At 41.9% G+C, this 20,765-nt stretch overlaps 1 protein-coding gene across 2 annotated transcripts in view; it reads left to right on the top strand.

The window, feature by feature from the left end:
- The window catches only part of EXPH5 (exophilin 5), an 88,568-nt gene that overhangs the window by 16,159 nt on the left and 51,644 nt on the right, over nucleotides 1-20,765 (top strand). Inside the window, exon 1 of one of the 2 annotated variants that reach the window (XM_019037708.4) lies at nucleotides 9,004-9,491. The exons of the other annotated variant lie outside the window; for it this stretch is intronic. The gene's annotated coding sequence lies outside the window, so the exon portion shown is untranslated. Of the gene's footprint in view, nucleotides 1-9,003; nucleotides 9,492-20,765 lie in introns of those variants that run through there. 2 annotated transcript variants of the gene reach the window in all.

Below are 20,765 nucleotides of genomic sequence, written 5' to 3'. Positions count from 1 at the left end.
CTGGGCAACAAGAGTAAATCTCTGTCTCACCAAAAAACAAACAAAAAAATAAATAAATAAAATAAAATAAAATGGCTATTATCAAAAAGACAGAAAATAATAGATGGTGATGAGAATGTAAATTAGTACAGCCGCTATGGATAACAGTTTGGAGGTTCCTCAAAAAACTACAAATAGAACTACCATATGATCCAGCAATCCCATTGCTAGGTACCTATTCAAAAGACAGGAAATCAGTGTATAAAAAAGATCTCTGCACTTCCATGTTTATTGCAGCACTATTCACAATAGCCAAGATACAGATCAACCTACGTGTTCATGAATGGATGAATGAATAAGGAAAATGTAGTGTATATACATTAGTGTACATAATAGGATATTATTCAGCCATAGAAAAGGAACTAAATCCTATGATTTGCAACAATATAGATGGAACTGGAAGATATTATATTAAGTGAAATAAGCCTAGTACAGAAATACAAATATCACATATTCTCACTCATATATGGGAGCTAAAAGAGTTAGTCATATGGAGGTATTGAATAGAAAGATGATTGCAAGAGGCTGGGAAAGGTAGTGGGGAAGGGAGGATGAAGAGGACTTGGCTAGAAGGCACAAAAATACAGTTAGATAGAGGGAATAATATCTAGTGTTTGGTAGCACAATAAGGAAACGAGTTTATAATTTATTGCACACTTCAAAATAGCTAGAAGTAAAGATCTGGAATGTTTCCAACACAAAGAAATGATAAATGCTTGAGGCAATGGATATCTTACTTATTCATATTTGATCATTACACATTGTATTCTTATATTAAATATCACATGTATCCCAAAAATATGTGCAACTACTATATATCCATAAAAATTAGAAGCAAATTCAAAAAACAATGAAAAATAAAATTTTATTGAAGTTAAATTAATATAACATAAAACTATCCACTTTAAAGCTAACAATTCATTGGCATTTTGTACATTAACAATGTTGTACAATCACCCCCTCTATCTAGTACCAAAACATTTTCATCAACCCAAAATATAACCCATTAAACTGTTACTCTTCATTCCCACCTCCCCTCAACTACTAGCAACCATGAATTTACCTATACTGGATATTTCATGTAAATGGAATTATATAATTTTTGTCTGTCTTCTTTTACTTAGTGTAATGTTTTTGAAGTTCATCCACCTTATAACATGTATTAATACTTTATTCCTTTTCTTGACTGAAAATAATCTATTGTATGCATATGCCACAATTTATTTATCTATTCATCCATTGATAGACATTTGAGTTGTTTCCATATTTTGGCTATTGTGAATGATGCTGCTATGAACAATTGTCTCACAAGTATTTGTTTGAGTACCTGTTCTCAGTTCTGCAGAGTATATAGGTAGGAATGGAATTACTGGAACATATGGTAATTCTATGTTTAACTTTTTGAGGAACTGTCAAACTGTTACCCCCACATCATTTTATTTTATTTTATTTTATTTATTTATTTTGATATGGAGTCTCACTCTGTCGCCCAGGCTGGAGTGCAGTGGCGTGATCTTGGCTCACTGCAACCTCTGCCTCCCATGTTCAAACAATATTCCTGTCTCAACCACCCGAGTAGCTGAAACTACAGGCATGTGCCACCACACCCGGCTAATTTTTGTATTTTTAGTAGAGATGGGTTTTTGCCATGTTGGTCAGGCTGTTCTTGAACTCCTGACCTCAAGTGATCTGCCCGCCTCAGCCTCCCAAAGTGCTGGGATTACAGGCATGAGCCACCGCACCCAGCCTTCCCCTACATTACTTTTAACACAGTTGTGGTCTTAGGTATTTTTGTCATTTATGAACATCATAACATAAAAATAACCCGTTCATATTGAAGACTCAGAGTCAACATAACTTTTGTGGTTGTATACTATTCTACTGCATATATTCTATAATTTAGTTAACCATTCCAATATTTTAGTCACTTTAGTGTTTTCTTATTCTATTTGTTTCTTATTGCTACATTAAGTAACACTGGCAAGCCTTTATGCTTACATTCTTAATTCAGTTTAAATTATCTCAAGGGTAAATTCCAAAAAGTAGAATCACTCATGTAAATAATATAGATGTTTTCTAAGTTCTCATTACATGTTACCAAACTGCTTTCCAAGTGTTCTACCAAATTGCACCTTCACTGGCAGTGCAGGAAGGCCTTTGTTTTGACGAATCCTTTCTATCCCTGGATGGTGGTATTACTTTTTAAAAATCTTTGCCAATTTTGTGGAAAAAAAAATTATGCTTCATTTAATTTCTAATGCTGTGATTATAATGAACTTAAACTATTTTCATATGTTTACTATTCACATTTCTTGATTTGTGAATTGTCTATTCACATAGCTACCCATTTATATATGAGGATCTGTATCCAGAAAGCTTCTGGTCACAAATAACAGAAAATCTAACCATGACTTTAACAAATCGGGGGTACATTTTTCTGACATAAGAATACATCTGGAAGTAGGTAGCTGCCAGCTGGTTTAGTGGTTTAAGTATGTTAGAATGGTGTCTTTGTAATGCAAAATGGCTGCAGCTGCTCCAGACATCACATTCATATTCGAGGCAGAAAGAAAAAGGAAATAGTGGTGACAACTGCTTCTTTTGGGCATATATCCAAGAAGAGTCCTTTTTATCATGGAAGTAAAGGCCTTCTGTGATGCCTTCGAGCAGATTTCTACTTTATATTTCCTTGACCAGAACCATGTCATATGGTCATCCTTAGCTGCAAGGGAATTAGAAAAGCAAGAAATGGGACTGAAATATCAGACTTTGACCAAACATGATCCATCCCCTGAGATTGAACACTCTGATGTTGACAACAAAATCAGAAAGGAGGGGAGTTGAGGGAAATGCATTCTAGAAGACAGTCAACACTGTTTAATATGGCTTGGTGTGGTTTGTGTCTTACTGATTTATATATTTCACTACACATTAAAGAAATTGACTTTTGTCCTATGTATATCCCAGGTTTCAGTTTGCACACTTCTGTTTATCTGAAAATAGATTTTTTCTCAGTTTTATGTAGCCAAATGTACCTCTTTTTAAATTTCCTTTTTTTTTTTTTTGAGATGGTCTTGTTCTGTCACCCAGGCTGCAGTGCAGTGGTGCAATGACAGTTCATTGTAACCTCTAACTCCTAGACTCAAGTGATCTCCCGCCTCAGCCTCCTGAGTAGCTAGGACTATGAACGTGCACCACCACACCCAGCTAATTTTTTAAAAATCTTTTTGTAGGCTGGGCGCGGTGGCTCACACCTGTAATCTCTGCACTTTGGGAGGCTAAGGCGAGTGAATCACGAGGTCAGGAGATCGAGACCATCCTGGCTAACATGGTGAAACCCCGTCTCTACTAAAAAAAAAACACACACAAAATTAGCTGGGCGTGGTGGCGAACGCCTGTAGTCTCAGCTACTCCGGAGGCTGAGGCAGGAGAATGGTGTGAACCCGGGAGGCGGAGCTTGCAGTGAGCCGAGATCGTGCCACTACACTCCAGCCTGGGCAACAGAGTGAGACTCCGTCTCAAAAATAAATAAATAAATAAATAAAATAAAATCTTTTTGTAAAGACAAGGTCTCGCTATGTTGCCTACATTGGTCTCAAACCCCTGGCCTCAAGTGATCCTCCTGCCTCACCTTTTGTTTTTAAGATGAGAATACTCTTCTCATCTAGAGATTAGAGTAATATTCACTTCTAGTCTTAATTTTTAATGTAACTTTTTAATTCACCTGACATATATTTTGTCTATAAGTTAGGATTATATAAATTTATTTTTTTCAAATAGTTGGCAAATTGTCATAGTACCATTGATTTCCATCTCCTTCTGAAGCCCTTGATAATTCCCTTTAGGGAAAAGACTGTAGCAATCAAATAACCACAAAGAGTTGATGAGGCGAAATGCTATAGCACCAGTTTGTATAAAATCTCAGAAGGAAATCACAGGGGAAAACACAGCTTTCATACAGAGAAGTGTGATTGTTGTTATACCTATACAACATACATAGTTCATTAATTGTGTTTCAGTTTTTTTCCTCTTCCCATTTTCTACGTCAGGTGGCAAACCCAACCAAGGGTAGACCATTCATCATGAGGTCTCCATCAAGTGGACTGATTGTCATTTAGATCTGGTTGTTTTGCTGGTCAAATCAGTACCCTGGTAGGGTGGTAGACTCCTTTTCTTTCTCCCTCGCTTGCTTGCTTGCTTGCTTCCTTGCTTGCTTGCTTTCCCTTTCCTTCTTTCTTTCTTTCTTTCTTTCTTTCTTTCTTTCTTTCTTTCTTTCTTTCCTTCCTTCTTTTCTTTTTCTTTCTTTCTCTCCTTCCTTCCTTTCTTTCTCTCTATTTTTTTTCAAAATTTTTTTGAGACAAGTTCTCTCTATATTGTTCAGACTGGTCTCAAACTCCTGGGCTCAAGCAATCCTCCTGCCTCGTCCTCCCAGACTGCTAGGATTACAGACACAAGCAGCCCATTTTTTAACTTATATCAAAATTAATTTAATTCAAAAATTACTTAATCGCAGAGGTAAATGACTAACAGAATTACTAGACATGGGCCTGGGTGCAGTGGCTCATGCCTGTCATCCCAGCACTTTAGGAGGCCGAGACGAGTGGATCACCTAAGGTCAGGAGTTCAAGACCAGCCTGGCCAACATGGTGAAACCCCATCTCTACTAAAAATACAAAAATTAGCTGGGCATGGTGGCAGGTGCCTGTAGCCCCAGCTATTCGGGAGGCTGAGGCAGGAGAATCGCTTGAACCTGGGAGGCAAAGGTTGCAGTGAGCTGAGATCACACGATTGCACTGCAGCTTGGGCAACAAGAGGAAAACTCTGTCTCAAAATAAATAAATCAATAACTAAAACTAAAAATAAAAATTGCTAGACAAGAAAGCAAACAAAATAAGAACCTCACATGTTGTGAATTTAATGTTTCCACTCACAGGTGGGCTGGTAAGGATCCTTAGGAGATCATTGTCTGCACATCAGTCAGGGTCCAACTAGGAAAACAGAAAGCAATGCAGTAAATTGGTTCCACAGAGATAAAAAGCAGCAGAGAAACCAATCAGGGGACAGTGAGTAAACGTGTGGAGTACTTTGCTGCTTTAAAACTGCTTGGCAGGATCAAAGGGTTCTTCTGCCCCTGGAGCTATTTAGTCAGGCAATTGTAAAGAATCACTTTTTATTTTTGGTTGTTTTGGTTTTGTTACACTGCGCACTTGGTGTAGGTTATGCATAAACACAAATGCTGTCGTGCCCACAAGCTGGTTAGATCCTGGCCTTGTGAACTGGCTTCTTTGAACTCCACTGTAGTTGCTCACATTGGCTCAAACTGAGCAGTTATGTTCAATGCCTTTTTTTTTTTTTTTTTTTTTTTTGGGAGACAGAGTCTCGCTCTATCACCCAGGCTAGAGTGCAGTGGCGCTATCTCAGCTAACTGCAAGCTCCGCCTCCCGGGTTCACGCCTTTTTTCCTGCCTCAGTCTCTCCGAGTAGCTGGGACTACAGGCGCCCGCCACCACACCTGGCTAATTTTTTGTATTTTTAGTAGAAACAGGGTTTCACTGTGGTCTCGATCTCCTGACCTCATGATCCGCCCGCCTTGGCCTCCCGAAGTGCTGGGATTACAAGCGTGAGCCACTGCCCCGGCCTGTTCAATGACTATTTTAAACATTGCTGTCATGTATTTTATGTGTGGTTCCCTTCTTCAGATGTCAAAAAGGTGTCTGAAAATGACTTTTGGGATTGTACATATTTGAGGGGTGGTCTCAGTTGCTGGCTGAATTACTACATTTGCACTCGAGCTTGCCCTTGGGAGCTCCCCTTCAGCATTACCAGGGGCCGAGTGAGAGCTCTGTTTGCCCAAAGTCGTCCTCTAAGTGGTGGTATTAAGGGCTTCACTCCTCAGAGTAGAAAAAGCAGGCGGAATTCTGACAATGGCCTTCCCCATGGGGAGTGCATCAGGGAGAGTCTGTCCACCTCTCTGTACTCTGATCTGTTTCCTAGTACCTCTTCCTCCTTAAGGACATCAGTTTCTCCCCTATTCTCAGCAACACCCCTCCTCACTCCACCAAAATTCATTCTTAGTTGTAGGTTATGGTATAGCACTGGCTCCACAGTAGGTAACTGGAAAGGCCAATAAATTAGGTCATGTCTATCCACGGTTGTGTAATTGCTTTGCCTCTGCCATCCAGGCAAGTCTTTAAAAGGTTTATGAGTAACACACTCCCTCCAGGGTAGCTGTCTCTACCTTCAAAGCCACACCAGGCCTCATCCTCAGACAGCTCTACCCAGCTCTTTGTATTCCCAGTTCCACCGAGCTCAGCCTCCAGCTTCTTCCTTAGACTTCCTTTCATTTCTCCCATGTGTCAACTTATAACACCTTGTCCTGGGCCTTCCAGAGCCTTAAGGAGAGTTCACAGTCACAAAACAATACATAAATGTAAATCTTTTCTTAAAAACAACTTGCACGTGGCTAAAACCCACCTCACAAATATTGTAAATGCCACAATTTCCAAACAGTTCTCCAAAACAATGATAGTTTTATTATTAAAGTGATAATACTTTTTAGTGGCTCATGCCAGTAATCCCAACACTTTGGGAGGTCAAGGTAGGAGGACCACTTGAAGCCAGGAGTTCAAGACCAGCCTGAACAACGTAGCGAGACCCCCATCTCTGCAGAATAATTTAAAAATTAGCCGGACATGGTGGCACATGCCTGTAGTTCCAGCTGTTTGAGAGGCTGAGGTGGCAGAATCGCTTGAGCACAGGAGTTTGAAATTGCAGTGAGCTGACCACGCCACTGCACTGCAGCCCGAGCAACAGAGTGAGATCTTATCTCTTAAAAATAAGCTAGGCGCAGTGGCTCACACCTGTAATCCCAGCACTTTAGGAGGCTGAGGCAGGAAAATCACTTAAGGTCAGGAGTTTGAGACCAGCCTGACCAACATAATGAAACCCCATCTCTACTAAAAATACAAAACTTAGCTGGGCATGGTGGCATGTGCCTGTGATCCCAGCTACTCAGGAGGCTAAGGCAGGAGAATTGCTTGAACCCAGGAGGTGGAGGTTGCAGTGAGCCAAGATTGTACCACTGCACTCCAGCCTGGGAGACAGAATGAGACTCCATCTCAAAAAAATAAAAATTAAAATTCAAAATGCTATTCTGTTCTCAGCTTACCTGAACTTCATCTCTGAGGTGCTGCAGACACTCACAGGTGGCAGTCTCCTAAACCTGGAAGATTCCATACCTCCAGGGGCCTGGGCCATTTCAGGAGGCAGGCCAGACCCTGGTTACTCTCTTGGCTCAGATCTGCTTTCCTTTCTGGAAGGTAGACAGTCATTTGGAGTTTTTGATTGTAGGTCAACCATCAACATTAAGCATTGGGAGTAGCACTGCAATTTTACCTTTTTCTTGGAGCTGCCGGGTATGATAAGCTCCTCCATTTGCAGCATTGAGGCAATTGTCTTTGGAAACTGTCACTGTCCCAAGACCCTCCTGCCAGTGCCTCACAGCATCAGGAGTCAGAGGTCTAGGCACCTCCGTGTTCCTCTGTAAAGGGAGAGCCCCATAGATTTTTTTTCCATATCATCATTAAATAACACTTCTGTTCAACAGCACTCACTTATTTAGCAGATATATTTGAGATCCTACTGTGAACCTGGTACTGGAGATACACAAATGTTCTTTGTAACGTTTCAATGCCGTGAAGGAGGTGGGTTTAAAAACAGTGCATTCAGGCCAGGAGCAGTGGCTCACGCCTATAATCCCAGCATTTTTGGAGGCTGAAGAGGGCGGATCACGAGGTCAGGAGTTCGAGACCAGCCTGGCCAACATGGTGAAACCCCTGTCTCTACTCAAAATACAAAAATTAGCCAGGCATGGTGGCGTGCGCCTGCAATCTCAGCTACTCGGGAGGCTGAAGCAGGAGAATCACTTGAACCCAGGAGGCGGAGGTTGCAGTGAGCTGAGATCACACCATTGCACTCCAGCTTGCGTGACAGAGAGAGGCTCTGTCTCCAAAAAATAAGAAAATAATAATAAATAAATAAAAATAGTACATTCACTATAACGTGACGAATGATAAGATAGTCACACAGAGGGCCGCAGAGGTAATTTAACCTCATGGGAAGTCTCAAAGAAGACTTGCTGGAGGAGGTGGTGCCTGAACTGAGTCTTGAAGGAGGTAACAGGTGAATAAAGGTGAAGTGAACAGCAAGTGGAGTGAACACCATTAGGCAAGCCATAAAGATGTGAAAGACTACAGGGAGATGCAGACACCATCAGTAGTGAATGTCACCAGAGTGCAACGTGAGAGGAAGCCACAAGCAAAAGAGTGAGCTGGGGTGGCAGGGTGGGTGGGATGTGGACCTGTGTGCCGAGCCGAGGCCCCTGAGCTTGACAAAACTGGAGGGGAGGAGGAGCCACTGAAATGTTTAGAGTCACTGAATGACAAGGTCAAATTAGGTGGATGGCTATGGGTGGTGAGTGAAGCCTGGATTAGGGAAGAATTGTGTTTAGGGGCCTCGATTAGGGACGAAGAGAAGGCAAGTGATTTAATAAATATTTGGAAAGTCGAATTAGCAGGGCTTGGTGGCTGACTGGCTGCAGGAGGAAGGAGAAAGGAGAGTTCATATGAACTCAGGTTTCTGGCTTTGATGAGTTTATGGCATTTGACCTACTGCTGAAACGAGTGGGTCCAAGTGGACTCTATACTTTGTGATTCCAGGGTAAGGTAATATATCTGAATACTAAAGGACATCAATTCTTCCATCAACTTTGGAATATTTAAAGGCAGATCTCTTGTTGTACATTATTTCTCAGGGATTGAGGTCAAATTTTAGGCCTGTGACCAAGACTGGGGGTTGGGGGGAGGTGTGGACAGATTTCAAAGCAGAATTCTGGCCAAGAGATCTTGGAACTTGTTCCTCGGCTCCAGATGGCCTGGTGAAGGACTTCTGGGAGAGAAGCTGAGAGCAGCCACCTGACAGTAGAGGGGGGAACCGATTGGTTCTCAGGAACCACCACGCCGGCCAGCCATGGTGAGCAGCCTGCCAGGCAGCAGGTGCCCAGCGAGCCAGAGGAACCCGTGTGCCTGGTCATTTCCTCCCCTGCAGCTTTGGACTTCAGTCAGGAGCTTTATCTCTCCTATTCTAAGCAAAAATAATTAAGGCCAACTGATTATTGAGACGCCCTCCCCCCTTCTCCAAAAAAGTAAGACACTTTATTTCAGTAACTGCTTCTCCTCCCTGAAGCGGTAACAAGCTGGCTTTCACCGGCACCCTCCCCTTTGGTACTGGGTCAGCAGAAGGGTGTTTTGTCTTCAGCAAGTCGGAAACCCCCTGTCTTCAGTGTATTCTGCCCACCAGGATAGGGCACTGTGGATTTTGGTTTTGAAGCTTGTCCAGAGTCACTCAAGAGAGACAAAGCGGCCATTCTACTGTATGCTACCCAACACCCACCAGGTAAGCTGCTTTGTGCCAGGATGAAGCCCCTGGAAGACTGCTTGGCTTTGGTATTCCAGAATTTGCTTAAATATGTTGAACACACACCCCTGAGTTTAAAACAGCAAGGCTAAGAATAAGATCTTCAGCAGGCACAAGGGTAAAGGAAAGAGATACCTGTTTCCAGTATATCATGATGTTAGTTTGCTTAACTAAGTCCCATTTAACATTTGGGGGATCAAGATTTGTGATGTTTTCATTTTTATTGAAGAAATACTTGACAAATATTTTGAAGGCCTAATGTTTGTATGGGCTATGAAATCTGCTATGGTAAATGCAAAGTATGGGACCCAAGAAATGTATAATCTGTTTGGGAGGACAGGACATGAGAATTCAAACAAGAATATAAGGCTGCACATGACTAAGTACTTAAGGGGTGGCATGGACAGCAGTGAGGTAGGATTTTGGAGAAGAGAAAGATGGATTGGAGCTAAAATTATTAGGCAAAACTTCATAGAGGCTGGCATTGAAGTGGCAGGTGGATAAGTGGGAGGTAGGTAAAGGAGAATGACTCCCAATTATGGCTTAATGCTTCCATTAAACCAATTCTACATAACACATTTATTGTGCTATAATCAGGAGTTGGAATACGTACATCTTCAATTCAGAAAGACTGTTCATATCAATATTGGAAACTAAAGTCCTAAAGAAGGCTGGTGTTTGTTTATTGTGGGTAACCTCTGGCTTGTCAAATTTCATCCCACTTGACTTCCTTCTCTTCCCCTCCTTAGCAATCTGTTCACTATCAGTAACTTCTACTAAATGTTCACTAATTTTTAACAACCTTGCACATAGAGAGTGAGATTTAAGTTAACTGTTTTTATTTTAGAATTCTGTAAATGTTAAATAGAAGAGAGGCATGGAATCATTTCTGATAAAAATAGAAGTTAAATCTGTGTTAAAGGGTTTTGTGGCCCCTGTCTCCCTAGCTCTGACTCTCAGCTGAATAGGTTGCGTCAGGGAGTGATCACGCAGTGGTGTGTTGGTGCTATCTGTGTTGAGTGACCGGCAAAAGACCACAAAAGGAAATCTTTAGTTTCCCCTCCAAGTCTTGTTCTTTACACGAGAGCATAGGAAGCCTCCAGAAGACTTGCATGATCCTAGTATTGAGTCCTCTTCTATGCATCTATCAAGGAGAATGAGAGAATTTCGGAGGGGCTGGGATTATTTATTTATTTATTTTAGAGATGGGGTTTTGCCATGTTGCCCAGGCCATTCTTGAACTCCTGGACTCAGGCAATCCTCCCACCTCGGCCTCCCAAAGTGCTAGAATTATAGGCATGAGCCACCATGCTCGGCCTGGAATTCTTATTTATAACCCAGTGACACAAGACTGTAATAAAACTATTAATAGATAATAATCAACCTCATCATTTGGTCAGTTTCTCTTGATGCAAGGCCAGCACATAAAAACTTTGTAACCACTTAAAACAAACAAAACAAAAACAAAGCTTCTTTCACTCAGAAGGAAAGTCTGCCGATGAAAGCCTTCACCCATTTATTCCCCCCCACCCCCCTCCATGCACACCTTACCTACTTTCCATATTATCCACTCATACACTGGGGAATGAGTATCACTCATGATGAACAATAATGGATTCAGACCCAGCCTTAGTGGAGTTTATTCCCCAGCAAGTCTAGTTCCGATTGTCTTTTAAGGCCTGTCTTCATGAATTCTTTCCTAGCCTTTAGCTAGAATTAATCTTATCCTTCTTCATAATGCTAAAGCAAGAATCTTGATTTTCTGTTAATATTATATTATCAACCATGTCCTGTGTTATATCATAGCTACTTTGTACATATCTTTTTCCACCAATAGATCCTGAATTTCCTAGTGTCTTCATATCATCCTTACACATTTAAGTGCTCATTATGGTTGAAATGGATTTTTTTTCCTCACTTGAAAAGGCGTTTTTCAACCCTTTAGCTAAGTGCCAGCACAAGTTAGATCGTGTGACAAAGAATATGTAGAAAGGGCATTGTAAACAAAAGAGAAACTTGGAAAATTGCCTAGAGAGCATGGCAAAGTGCTTGGAATGGTTGGCACCCTGGGTTGAAATGGCGGAGTCATGGGAAACAAGTCCAGATAGGTAAGCATGGGGCTGGTGATAAAGAACTGAGCTTTACAGATGAGGAAGATGAGACACATAGATGTTATTTGATCAGCCCAAATAATAAAGGAATTAGAACCCCTCACCTGATTATCCACACCATCCAGGCCCAGCACCCTCACATAAGCTCAGACAGTGATTTTATGCTACCATGCCAGCCCAGGGCAATTGGCTGGGAAAAGATGAAGAGAGTGACAGAGAGTGTCTGTGACACTAATGTCTGTGTGGTTCGGCCACATTATTCCTCTCTTTGTAGTGACCATGCAACTCGAAGAAAAGCAAGAGCAATAGGAAGCAAACAACCAAGAAGCTTAGGTGTATTGAAGACAACATTCAGCACTGATCTGTGGCATGCTGTAGTGGCCAATCTGAGTCCCCAGTTAGTGTGAAATAGACTGGCCTGTGAATTACACTGTGAAGCAAATGCCAAGAGTTGCCAATTTTGCCATTTGCTTGGCTCTTTACCTTGAATTTCATAGAACCAATATTTTAAATGGTACCTGGGCTAAAATAATCAGCAAAGGTGTTGAGCAGATAAGTTATCAAAAACTACAGGCCAGGCATGGTGGCTCATGCTTGTAATCCCGGCACTTTGGGAGGCGGAGGCAGGCGGATCACCTGAGGTCAGGAGTTTGACACCAGCCTGGCCAACATGGTGAAACCCCATCTCTACTAAAAATACAAAAATTAGCCAGGCGTGGTGGTGGGTGCCTGTGATCCCAGCTACTCGGGAGGCTGAGGCAGGAGAATAGCTTCAACCCGGGAGGCGGAGGTTGCAGTGAGCCGAGATCTCACCACTGCACTCCAGCCTGGGTGAGACAGAGTGAGACTCCATCTAAAAAAAAAAAAAAAAAAAAAAAGCTACACATATCCAATAAACATAATAAATAATGTTCAACCTCTCTAGTAATCAAAGAAATACAAACAAAGAAAAAAAAGAAAACTTTTTTTGGCTTATCAGATTAGCAAAGATCAAAAAGAATAGACATAACTAACATTGGCAAGCACATGGGGAAATGGACCGTCATACAAGGGAAAATTTGATACAACCTTTTTCCAGGGTAATTTGGTGTGATATAGTTCATAAGTCATTAAAACATGTTCATCCTTTGGCCTTGCAATTCCACATCAAGGAAATTGATTCTAAGGAATTAATCAGAGATGGGCACAATGCTAGTTTTGAACTGGGTTTATTTCAACATTATGACTCTAAAAAATTAGAAATAACTCCAACGAGAGGGGAGTAGGATCATATGTTACAGTACAGAGATGCAGTGGTGGAATACTGACATAGCATAGCATTCTTAATGTAATGCTAAGTGGGAAACATAGACTACACAACAGCATGCATAGGGTAAGAGCATTTTTTGAAAATGCAGGCATACATAACTGACATGTGGAGCAAGTAGGAATCATGGAATATAACAAGAAAACATCTTTAGTTTTGTCTCTTACTATCCCTTTATTTCTTTTTTATTTTTTTAGACCGTCTTGTTCTGTCACCCAGGCTGGAGTGTAGTGGTGCGATCTCAGCTCATTGCAACCTCTGCCTCCTGGGTTCAAGTGATTCTCCTGCCTCAGCCTCCTGAATAACTGGGGTTACAGATGTCCACCGCCATGCCCAGCTAATTTTTTTTTTTTTTTGTATTTTTAGTAGAGACAAGGTTTCACCATGTTGGCCAGGCTGACCTCGAACTCCTGACCTCAAGTGATCCGTCCGCCTCAGCCTCCCAAAGTTCTAGAATTACAGGCATGAGCCACCGTGTGCAGCCGTCTCCTACTATCCCTTTAAATGCCACTGGATACAAACAAAGGCAGTCCCTTGACTTTTCTGGTCACTTTAAGACACAAACACAGTCTCAATTCAGTGATAATTAGAACATATGTTCCTAGATTAATCCCAGCTTTATTCAGAGGAGCAGCCCCTCACACAGCCACCGCTTGCTGCAGAGCAACACCTAGGACAGTGAAGAGGATTTGATCCTTTTCCCTTTCCCCATCAACCTCTGCCTCTCTACCCCTTCAATGGTGGTTTTTTACTGTTCCAGGGTTGAACCGGACGGTGGCTGGGAGGCAGGTTTAAGTTTGGATGGAAGGCACATGCAGAAAAGCTGTTGCTTGACTAGAATGGTTGTGAGGTGGCATCACTCTCTCTGGGTAAGGCAGATGTTTAAATCTGCCTCTTCTCTTGTGTGCTCGTCTGGGGTTTGCTGAGATGGCCCGTGGCCCGGCACTGTTCCCCAGCAGCTCTTTCCATGCAGATAATGTGCTCTCCCCTGCTCTGTGCTAGGAATCCAGGGGTTCACCCACAACCTCTTTCTACTCAGGTTTCTTCACCCCTGGAGCTGACTCTAGCAGGCATGAACTAAGAGAACCCCATGTCTCCTCAGCCTCTCCCGGGGCCCACATCTTCTCCATGGGACACAGTCATACTGTGGTTGCCTGAGAAACCCTGGAAATGAGGACTGATTGACAGCTGAGCTATGCACTTCATTCTGCAGTCAAAGCAACTGGCAGGCCCCAGTTTCTCCAGCTCAGACTTCTCAGGCAGGAGGCAGATACCAGTCTACCTTTCCTCCAAACCACAAGGGACAAAATTAAGCTTTTCCAGTCGTACCAGTTAAGCTCCCTGGCTCTAGAGAAAGCCTCCTCACAGATCCTCCCTCTGTCTTCACTCTTCCAAGTCAATGCATGTAAGGGGACTTAAAACCCTAACTAGAGAGACTTGGCTTTTGTTTGTTTTTAAAAATCCCACAAAGCAAGTTCTCCTGATTGGTCTTCTCACAACTCCCTTAGATGTCTTGAATCTCTTGCTTTCATGCTTTAGCTAAAACTGAGACGGAGTCCTAGTCCTGTTACTACTGCTTTAAAACACATGAATGAACATATGTACACACACAGCAGTATCTCTGACAATGGGAGTTATGAGCGATTTCTTTTATTCAAGTTTTTGTTTGTTTGTTCATTTTAAATGGAGACAGGATCTCACCATGTTGCCCAGGCTGGCCTTGAACTCCTGGGCTCACTTGATCCTCCTGCCTCGGCCTCCCAAAGTATTGGGATTACAGATGTGAGCCACCATGCCTGGCCCCTTCAAGTTTTTTCTTTAATTTCCAAGTCTTTTGCATTGAATGTAACTTTACTTTCTTTCTTTCTTTTTTTGAAACAGCATCTTGCTCTGCTGCCAAGGCTGGAGTGCAGTGGTGTGATCTCAGCTCACTGCAACCTCTCCCTCCCAGATTCAAGCAATTCTTCCACCTCAGCCTCTCTAGTAGCTGGGACTACAGGTATGCACCAGCATACCCAGCTAATTTTTGTTTGTTTGTTTGTTTGTTTTTTAGTAGAGAACGGGTTTCTCCATGTTGGCTAGGCTGGTCTCAAACTCCTGACCTCAAGTGATCCACCACCTCGACCTCCCAAAGTGCTGCGATTATAGGCGTGAGCCACCCAGCCCAGCCTGATGTAATTTTACTTTCATAATTACAAAAAAAAAAAAATCAACACAGAAAAAATTGTATAATGGCAAAGCAAAGTCAGTTTTATTGACATTTGAAATTTCCTGTCCCAATCAATGCTGGAGAATTCCTCTGTGAACAAATTCCTACATGCTGCTTATGGCTGGATGTTTTCATTATGTTCTTTCAGGTGACAAGGAACATAGAGCAGTTTCCTCAAGGGATGGGTGGCACTTTATTGTCAGGATCTAATGGAGAAGTAAGGAAACACAGGAAACAGCCTCAGCCCTGCACGGCCAGTCCTCAGGAACTGGAATGTTGATCAGAATACTGCAGCATTCTGGTGCCAATCAATCAACCAGGCTGGTAACCACAGGCTTGTGGTCCAGCTTCTCTGTTCTGCTTCTCCCTACTCACTTCCATTGCCAGGGCTGATTTTCTTCTTGCAAGTTTCCTCTCTGCCCCATAGCTTCCTCCTGTTCAAGACTCTGGTGCCTGATGGCTTCTCTTCATGGTACTGCTCAATACCTTCTCACTATGTGTCTCTCAGCCATGTCACTTTAGTTTGTCTTACTTGTCATTATGATTTTAAGACATGCCAAGAGGAAAGACGTTATTAAGTTGTTAATCACTCTCCAAAACAGAAGAAATAGAATTCGCTGGGCAGCATTCTTGCTCATGTTTAGCTTTTGGGTGATTAGGGCAGGAATGCAGAAAATGTTGGATCCCATGAGGCAAAGCACAGGAACTACCCATGACCACTTTACTATGAGTAGGACAGACTCCCAATACTTCATGGGATACCTGTTTGCTAGAAAAGTGGTCCACATCTTTCAGACAGATCTACCACCATGCTTAATTCATTACTTCTGTGGCTTGATCGAGTGCTATTTTTGGGTGTTGGCAAAGAGAATAGAGATGCCAGAATGATTTAAAACAAAACAAAACAAAACAAGATGGAGGGAATCAGATATCCAGATTTCTTTTTCTATGCCAATAATGTCAAAAGGATTCAAAGCTAAATAGTTGATGTCTTTTAAAATCTAAGATCATTATTAATAAATAATAGGCTACAACCATAAACATATACCAAATAAACAGTTCTTTCCTTCTATAAAGCACACCTGGCACTACTTCTTCTTTGCATTGACATGTCTTTTCATTTTTGGGAAATAGGCTGATTGTTTACAGACTGAGTTCAATTATTTTGTACCTATTCTTGATGCACTGAGACACATTTATTTAAAGTGCATAATGTCCTCCAATGTTAGTTATATTATCATTTATATCATGTAACAAAGCTTCTTTTAGGCCTTTTCTCCAAAAACTCATTGAGATTTCATGGTAAATTATTTAATACATGATAGGGAATGATCAAAACTTTATTATTGAGATTGAGAAAGAGGAATTTAGAAACTAGAATCTGAAAGTTAAAATGATAGTGAATAATAAGAACATATAACAATGACATTACCAGAAAAATATATTTTACACAAAATCAAACTTCCATAAATAAGTTACATAATTTGGAGTAGACACTTGCGTTTGTACTGCTGGCAGTATTTCATTTTACCCCCAAGTACAGATTTTGTTCTAGAATTATTCCAGGAGTGGTTCTCAGGAGTATGTTTTGGTAAATAAATGTGACTACATCTACAGACAAAACTTAACAAGGTCTTCTGGATGAGATAATACCATATGAAAACAATATGTGTGTTTTGAATCACCGAGGCAGAATAATCATTCTAATGATAACCTTTAGTGCAAGGATTCAAGAGGAATGCTCAAAGTTAAAGCCCTTTGGCGTGTGATTCTGCAGTAATTTCTGATGAGGTGGAGTGGTTTGTCAGGTCAGTTCGTTTCTCAGTAGTTGGATAAAGAGGGTTTAAATGCCACACTCATCTTTGTAAGGCGGGTTTGTTTGCCAGAGAGGAATTGGAAAAGGCAGCAACCATGTGGAAAAGGGTTATTTCAAAAGTTAACTCTTTGAAAATAAGTAAACTGTAATCCAAACCAATGAGCTTTAACTGATGTCAACAACAAGCTTCCTTTGACCCAGTGAGTGAATCCTGAAGCAGATGTGGTTTGAGAGTCATGGACTCTCTGAACCTCCACTATCCCTGATGGGAACCAAGAGCAGTAGATTCATGGTGCTGACATTTAGAAAACCTCCAGGCATTTCCTCAGCTTTCTGCATTCTAACACAAAGATTGAATAGCTATTTGAGATCTATCGTTCTTTCGTCTGGCTTGCATATTTGACCAGTGTGTGTAGGTAGGGCGGGAAGGAGGATGGCGAGAGTCTCATATTGCAACATTAAATTCCTTAAAGTTAAAGCAAAGTCCAGAATGTTGGATTTGAGTTGGTTTCCCAACACCCTTAAAACTGCATGATACAAAGGGTGAATTAAGTTGAATGCAATAATAGTGGATTTTAATTACAGTATGAGAAGTGAAAGTAATGTCATCTTGTCACCTTTTTGCTTAGACACAGAAGGAATCTATAGGAGCATCACTTTCCTTTAACTTTATGAAATAGCATAGGCTGCTCTTTCTGTCTTCCTAGCAAGACAGATTCCAAGAATAAGAATTAAATTGCTTGAATATGAGGGAAAAAAAAGATGTTCTGCATTCTTATTAATGAAAATGAAGGAGAGATGCATATTCATGTGTACCATTCTATCTTGTTACCTAACTCTACGTAACTAGCAGTGCAGAGGATGTGGTCAGAATTCAGGATGTAGTTGTCTTTGGAAAGAAGCCATGAACAATATAATGAACAAATTCAAGACGTTGAGATCATACACTCTGTCTATGGATGAAAACCTTCATGGTTCTAACCTGCCTTGCAGCTGTGCTAGTATACCAGACTTGCAAGAGGAATTTATGTCCCCATTCTGCAGCTCCAAGCAGCTTTCTTGCACTTTTAGAATCCTGACACTCAACTTGCCATTAACCCTTGTCCTACAAGTTTCAGTGGAAGATGTCTGAGCATCTGTATAAAGGGGAATAAGAGGGACGCAAAAGCTAAAAACTAGTTTTTCATTCTCTCGTATTCATTTTTTCGGTTATTCAACAAATATTTCTTCCCTGCTTGCTGTGTGTTCAGGAAATCGACACTTGACTTGGGGAGCTGACAATCCAGTGATGAGACAACCAGCATGCGAAAAAAGTACAGAGATTCAACAGAGGAGTTTTATTCTAGGCATGGGTTGAATAAATCAGGCTCCTGGAAATAATCTGGAAATAACTGTTCTTACTCAATGATTATCATCATGCTGGTGGGGTGAGGGGGGTCTGAGCTAGGTAGAAGCTTAATTATTTCACTCACCACTTTACAGCCTCTGGCAAGTGTTTTCACCTTTCATGATTTCAGCTCCTTTTACTGTAAAATGAGTACAATACTTACTTCACTGGATTCCTGTAGTGATTAAATGAAATAATCTAGGTGGAAGCACCCAGCATCACAGCTGTCACATAAAGTGTGTTTACCAGTGTAAACTTTCCGCCTCCGGAAACAATATATGTTTACAGTGTGCAGGTTCCCATCACCTTCAGCAGCAGCATGAAGGTACTAGAAATGATACCAAATATTGCCTTCATTTTCTATAAAGTTATTGTCAGGTGGAATCTGGAATCATGTGTCCTTTTCTGGTCGTTTCATTTTAATCATGTAATGGATCCAGACAGGAGCAATAGAAAGTTCAAAGAAAGTGAAAGAAAGGACAGCAGACACAAGAGGACAATATACCAGACTGGGACTTCCCAGGCTGAAATACAGAGGCCCAAGGGAGACACAGTTAGAAACCATGAGATCTGAGCTAAACATGGACTTGTTGACCACATTCTTAAATAATGGGGCATACCCTTTGCAACCTTAGCAAAAGTGTACTTAGAATCACAAAAAGTGGGAAGTCTGATGCGATGGCATGTGCCTGTAGTCCCAGCTACTTGGGAGGCTAAGGCAGGAGGATAGCTTGAGCTTGGAGGTTCAAGGCTAGCCAGGGCAACATAGTGAGACCCTGTCTGTAATAAAATGAAATAAAGTTTAAAAAGTGGGAGCTGGGCGCAGTGGCTGACACCTGTAATCCAAGCACTCTGAGAGTCTGAGGCAAGGGGATCACTTGAGGTCAGGAGTTCAAGACCAGCCTGGACAACATGGTGAAACCCCATCTCTATTAAAAATACAAAAATTAGCTGGATATGGCCGGGCGCGGTGGCTCACGCCTGTAATCCCAGCACTTTGGGAGGCCGAGGCGGGTGGATCACGAGGTCAGGAGATCGAGACCATCCTGGCTAACACAGTGAAACCCCATCTCTACTAAAAATACTAAAAATTAGCCGGGCGTGGTGGCGGGCGCCTGTAGTCCCAGCTACTCGGGAGGCTGAGGCAGGAGAATGGCGTGAACCCAGGAGGCGGAGCTTGCAGTGAGCCAAGATCGCGCCACTGCACTCCAGCCTGGGCGACAGAGCGAGACTCCGTCTCAAAAAAAAAATTAGCTGGATATGGTGGTGGGCACCTGTATTCCCAGCTACTCAGGAGGCCGAAGCAGGAGAATTGCTTGAGCCCGGGAGGTAGAGGTTGCAGTGAGCTGAGATTATGCCACTGCATCCCAGCCTGGGTGACAGAGTGAGACTCCATCTCAAAAAAAATAAAAAATAAAAAGTGGGAAAGCATCCTTGATAGCCTCTAGTTCAACCCCCTAATTTTGTGGGTGAAGAAATGCAGGTCCAGAGAAAAGAGAATTTCCCAAACTCATATTCATTAACTTGTTCACCAAGAGCTAACTGAGTCCGTACCCTAAGTCAGACATCTTTCCAGAAAACAACACAGGCAACGTCCTCATGCTTGTAGTTTATGTTTTAATGGGCTACAAGAGATATAATCAATAAGAAAGTAAATAAGTGAAGAAGATAATTTCAGAAGAAGATTAACAAGATTAAGAAAAGTAAACCAGGGCCAGGCGCAGTGGCTCGTGCCTGTAATCCCAGCACTTCGGGAGGCTGAGGAGAACGAATCACTTGAGGTCAGGAGTTCAAGACCAGCCTGGCCAACATGCCAAAACCCCATCTCCACTAAAATTACAAAATAATTAGCCAGATATGGTGGCAGGCGCCTGGAATCCCAGCTATGCTAGGGAGGCTGAGACACGAGAATTCCCTGAACCCAGGAGGCGGAGGTTGCAGTCAGCCGAGATCATGGTTTACTTTTCTTTTCTTAATCTTGTTAATCTTCTTTTGAAATTTCTTCACTTATTTACTTTCTTATTGATTATATCTCTTGTACCCCATTAAAATATAATCTATAAGCATGAGGACATTGTCTGTCTTGTTTTCTGGAAACACTCCAGCCTGGGTGACAGAACAAGACTCCATCTCAAAACAAGCAAACAAACAAACAAAAAAAGAAAAGTAAACCAAGTAACTTGATAGAAAGCAACTGAATATGGGAGAAGGAATAATCTACTTTGGAGGGCCGGAGGGCCTCTCTAAAGATGTGACGTTTTAGCTAAGGCCTAAATGGCACAAAGGCATAGCCATGTGACAAAATAGGGAAGAGCATTTCAGATGGAGGGAACAAGTCTGAAGCCCAGTGGGAGCCAGCTTGGCCTGTTAAGAGGGAAAAAAGAAGCCAAATGCTGAGTGGAGAGGAAAGAGGAGTGATTAAAA

The sequence above is a fragment of the Gorilla gorilla genome, chromosome 9 (genome assembly GCF_029281585.2).
Source record: "Gorilla gorilla gorilla isolate KB3781 chromosome 9, NHGRI_mGorGor1-v2.1_pri, whole genome shotgun sequence".
NCBI lineage: Eukaryota > Metazoa > Chordata > Mammalia > Primates > Hominidae > Gorilla > Gorilla gorilla.
The sequence above is the reverse complement of the archived record's forward strand: the minus strand, read 5'-3'. Positions and strand labels throughout refer to the sequence as shown.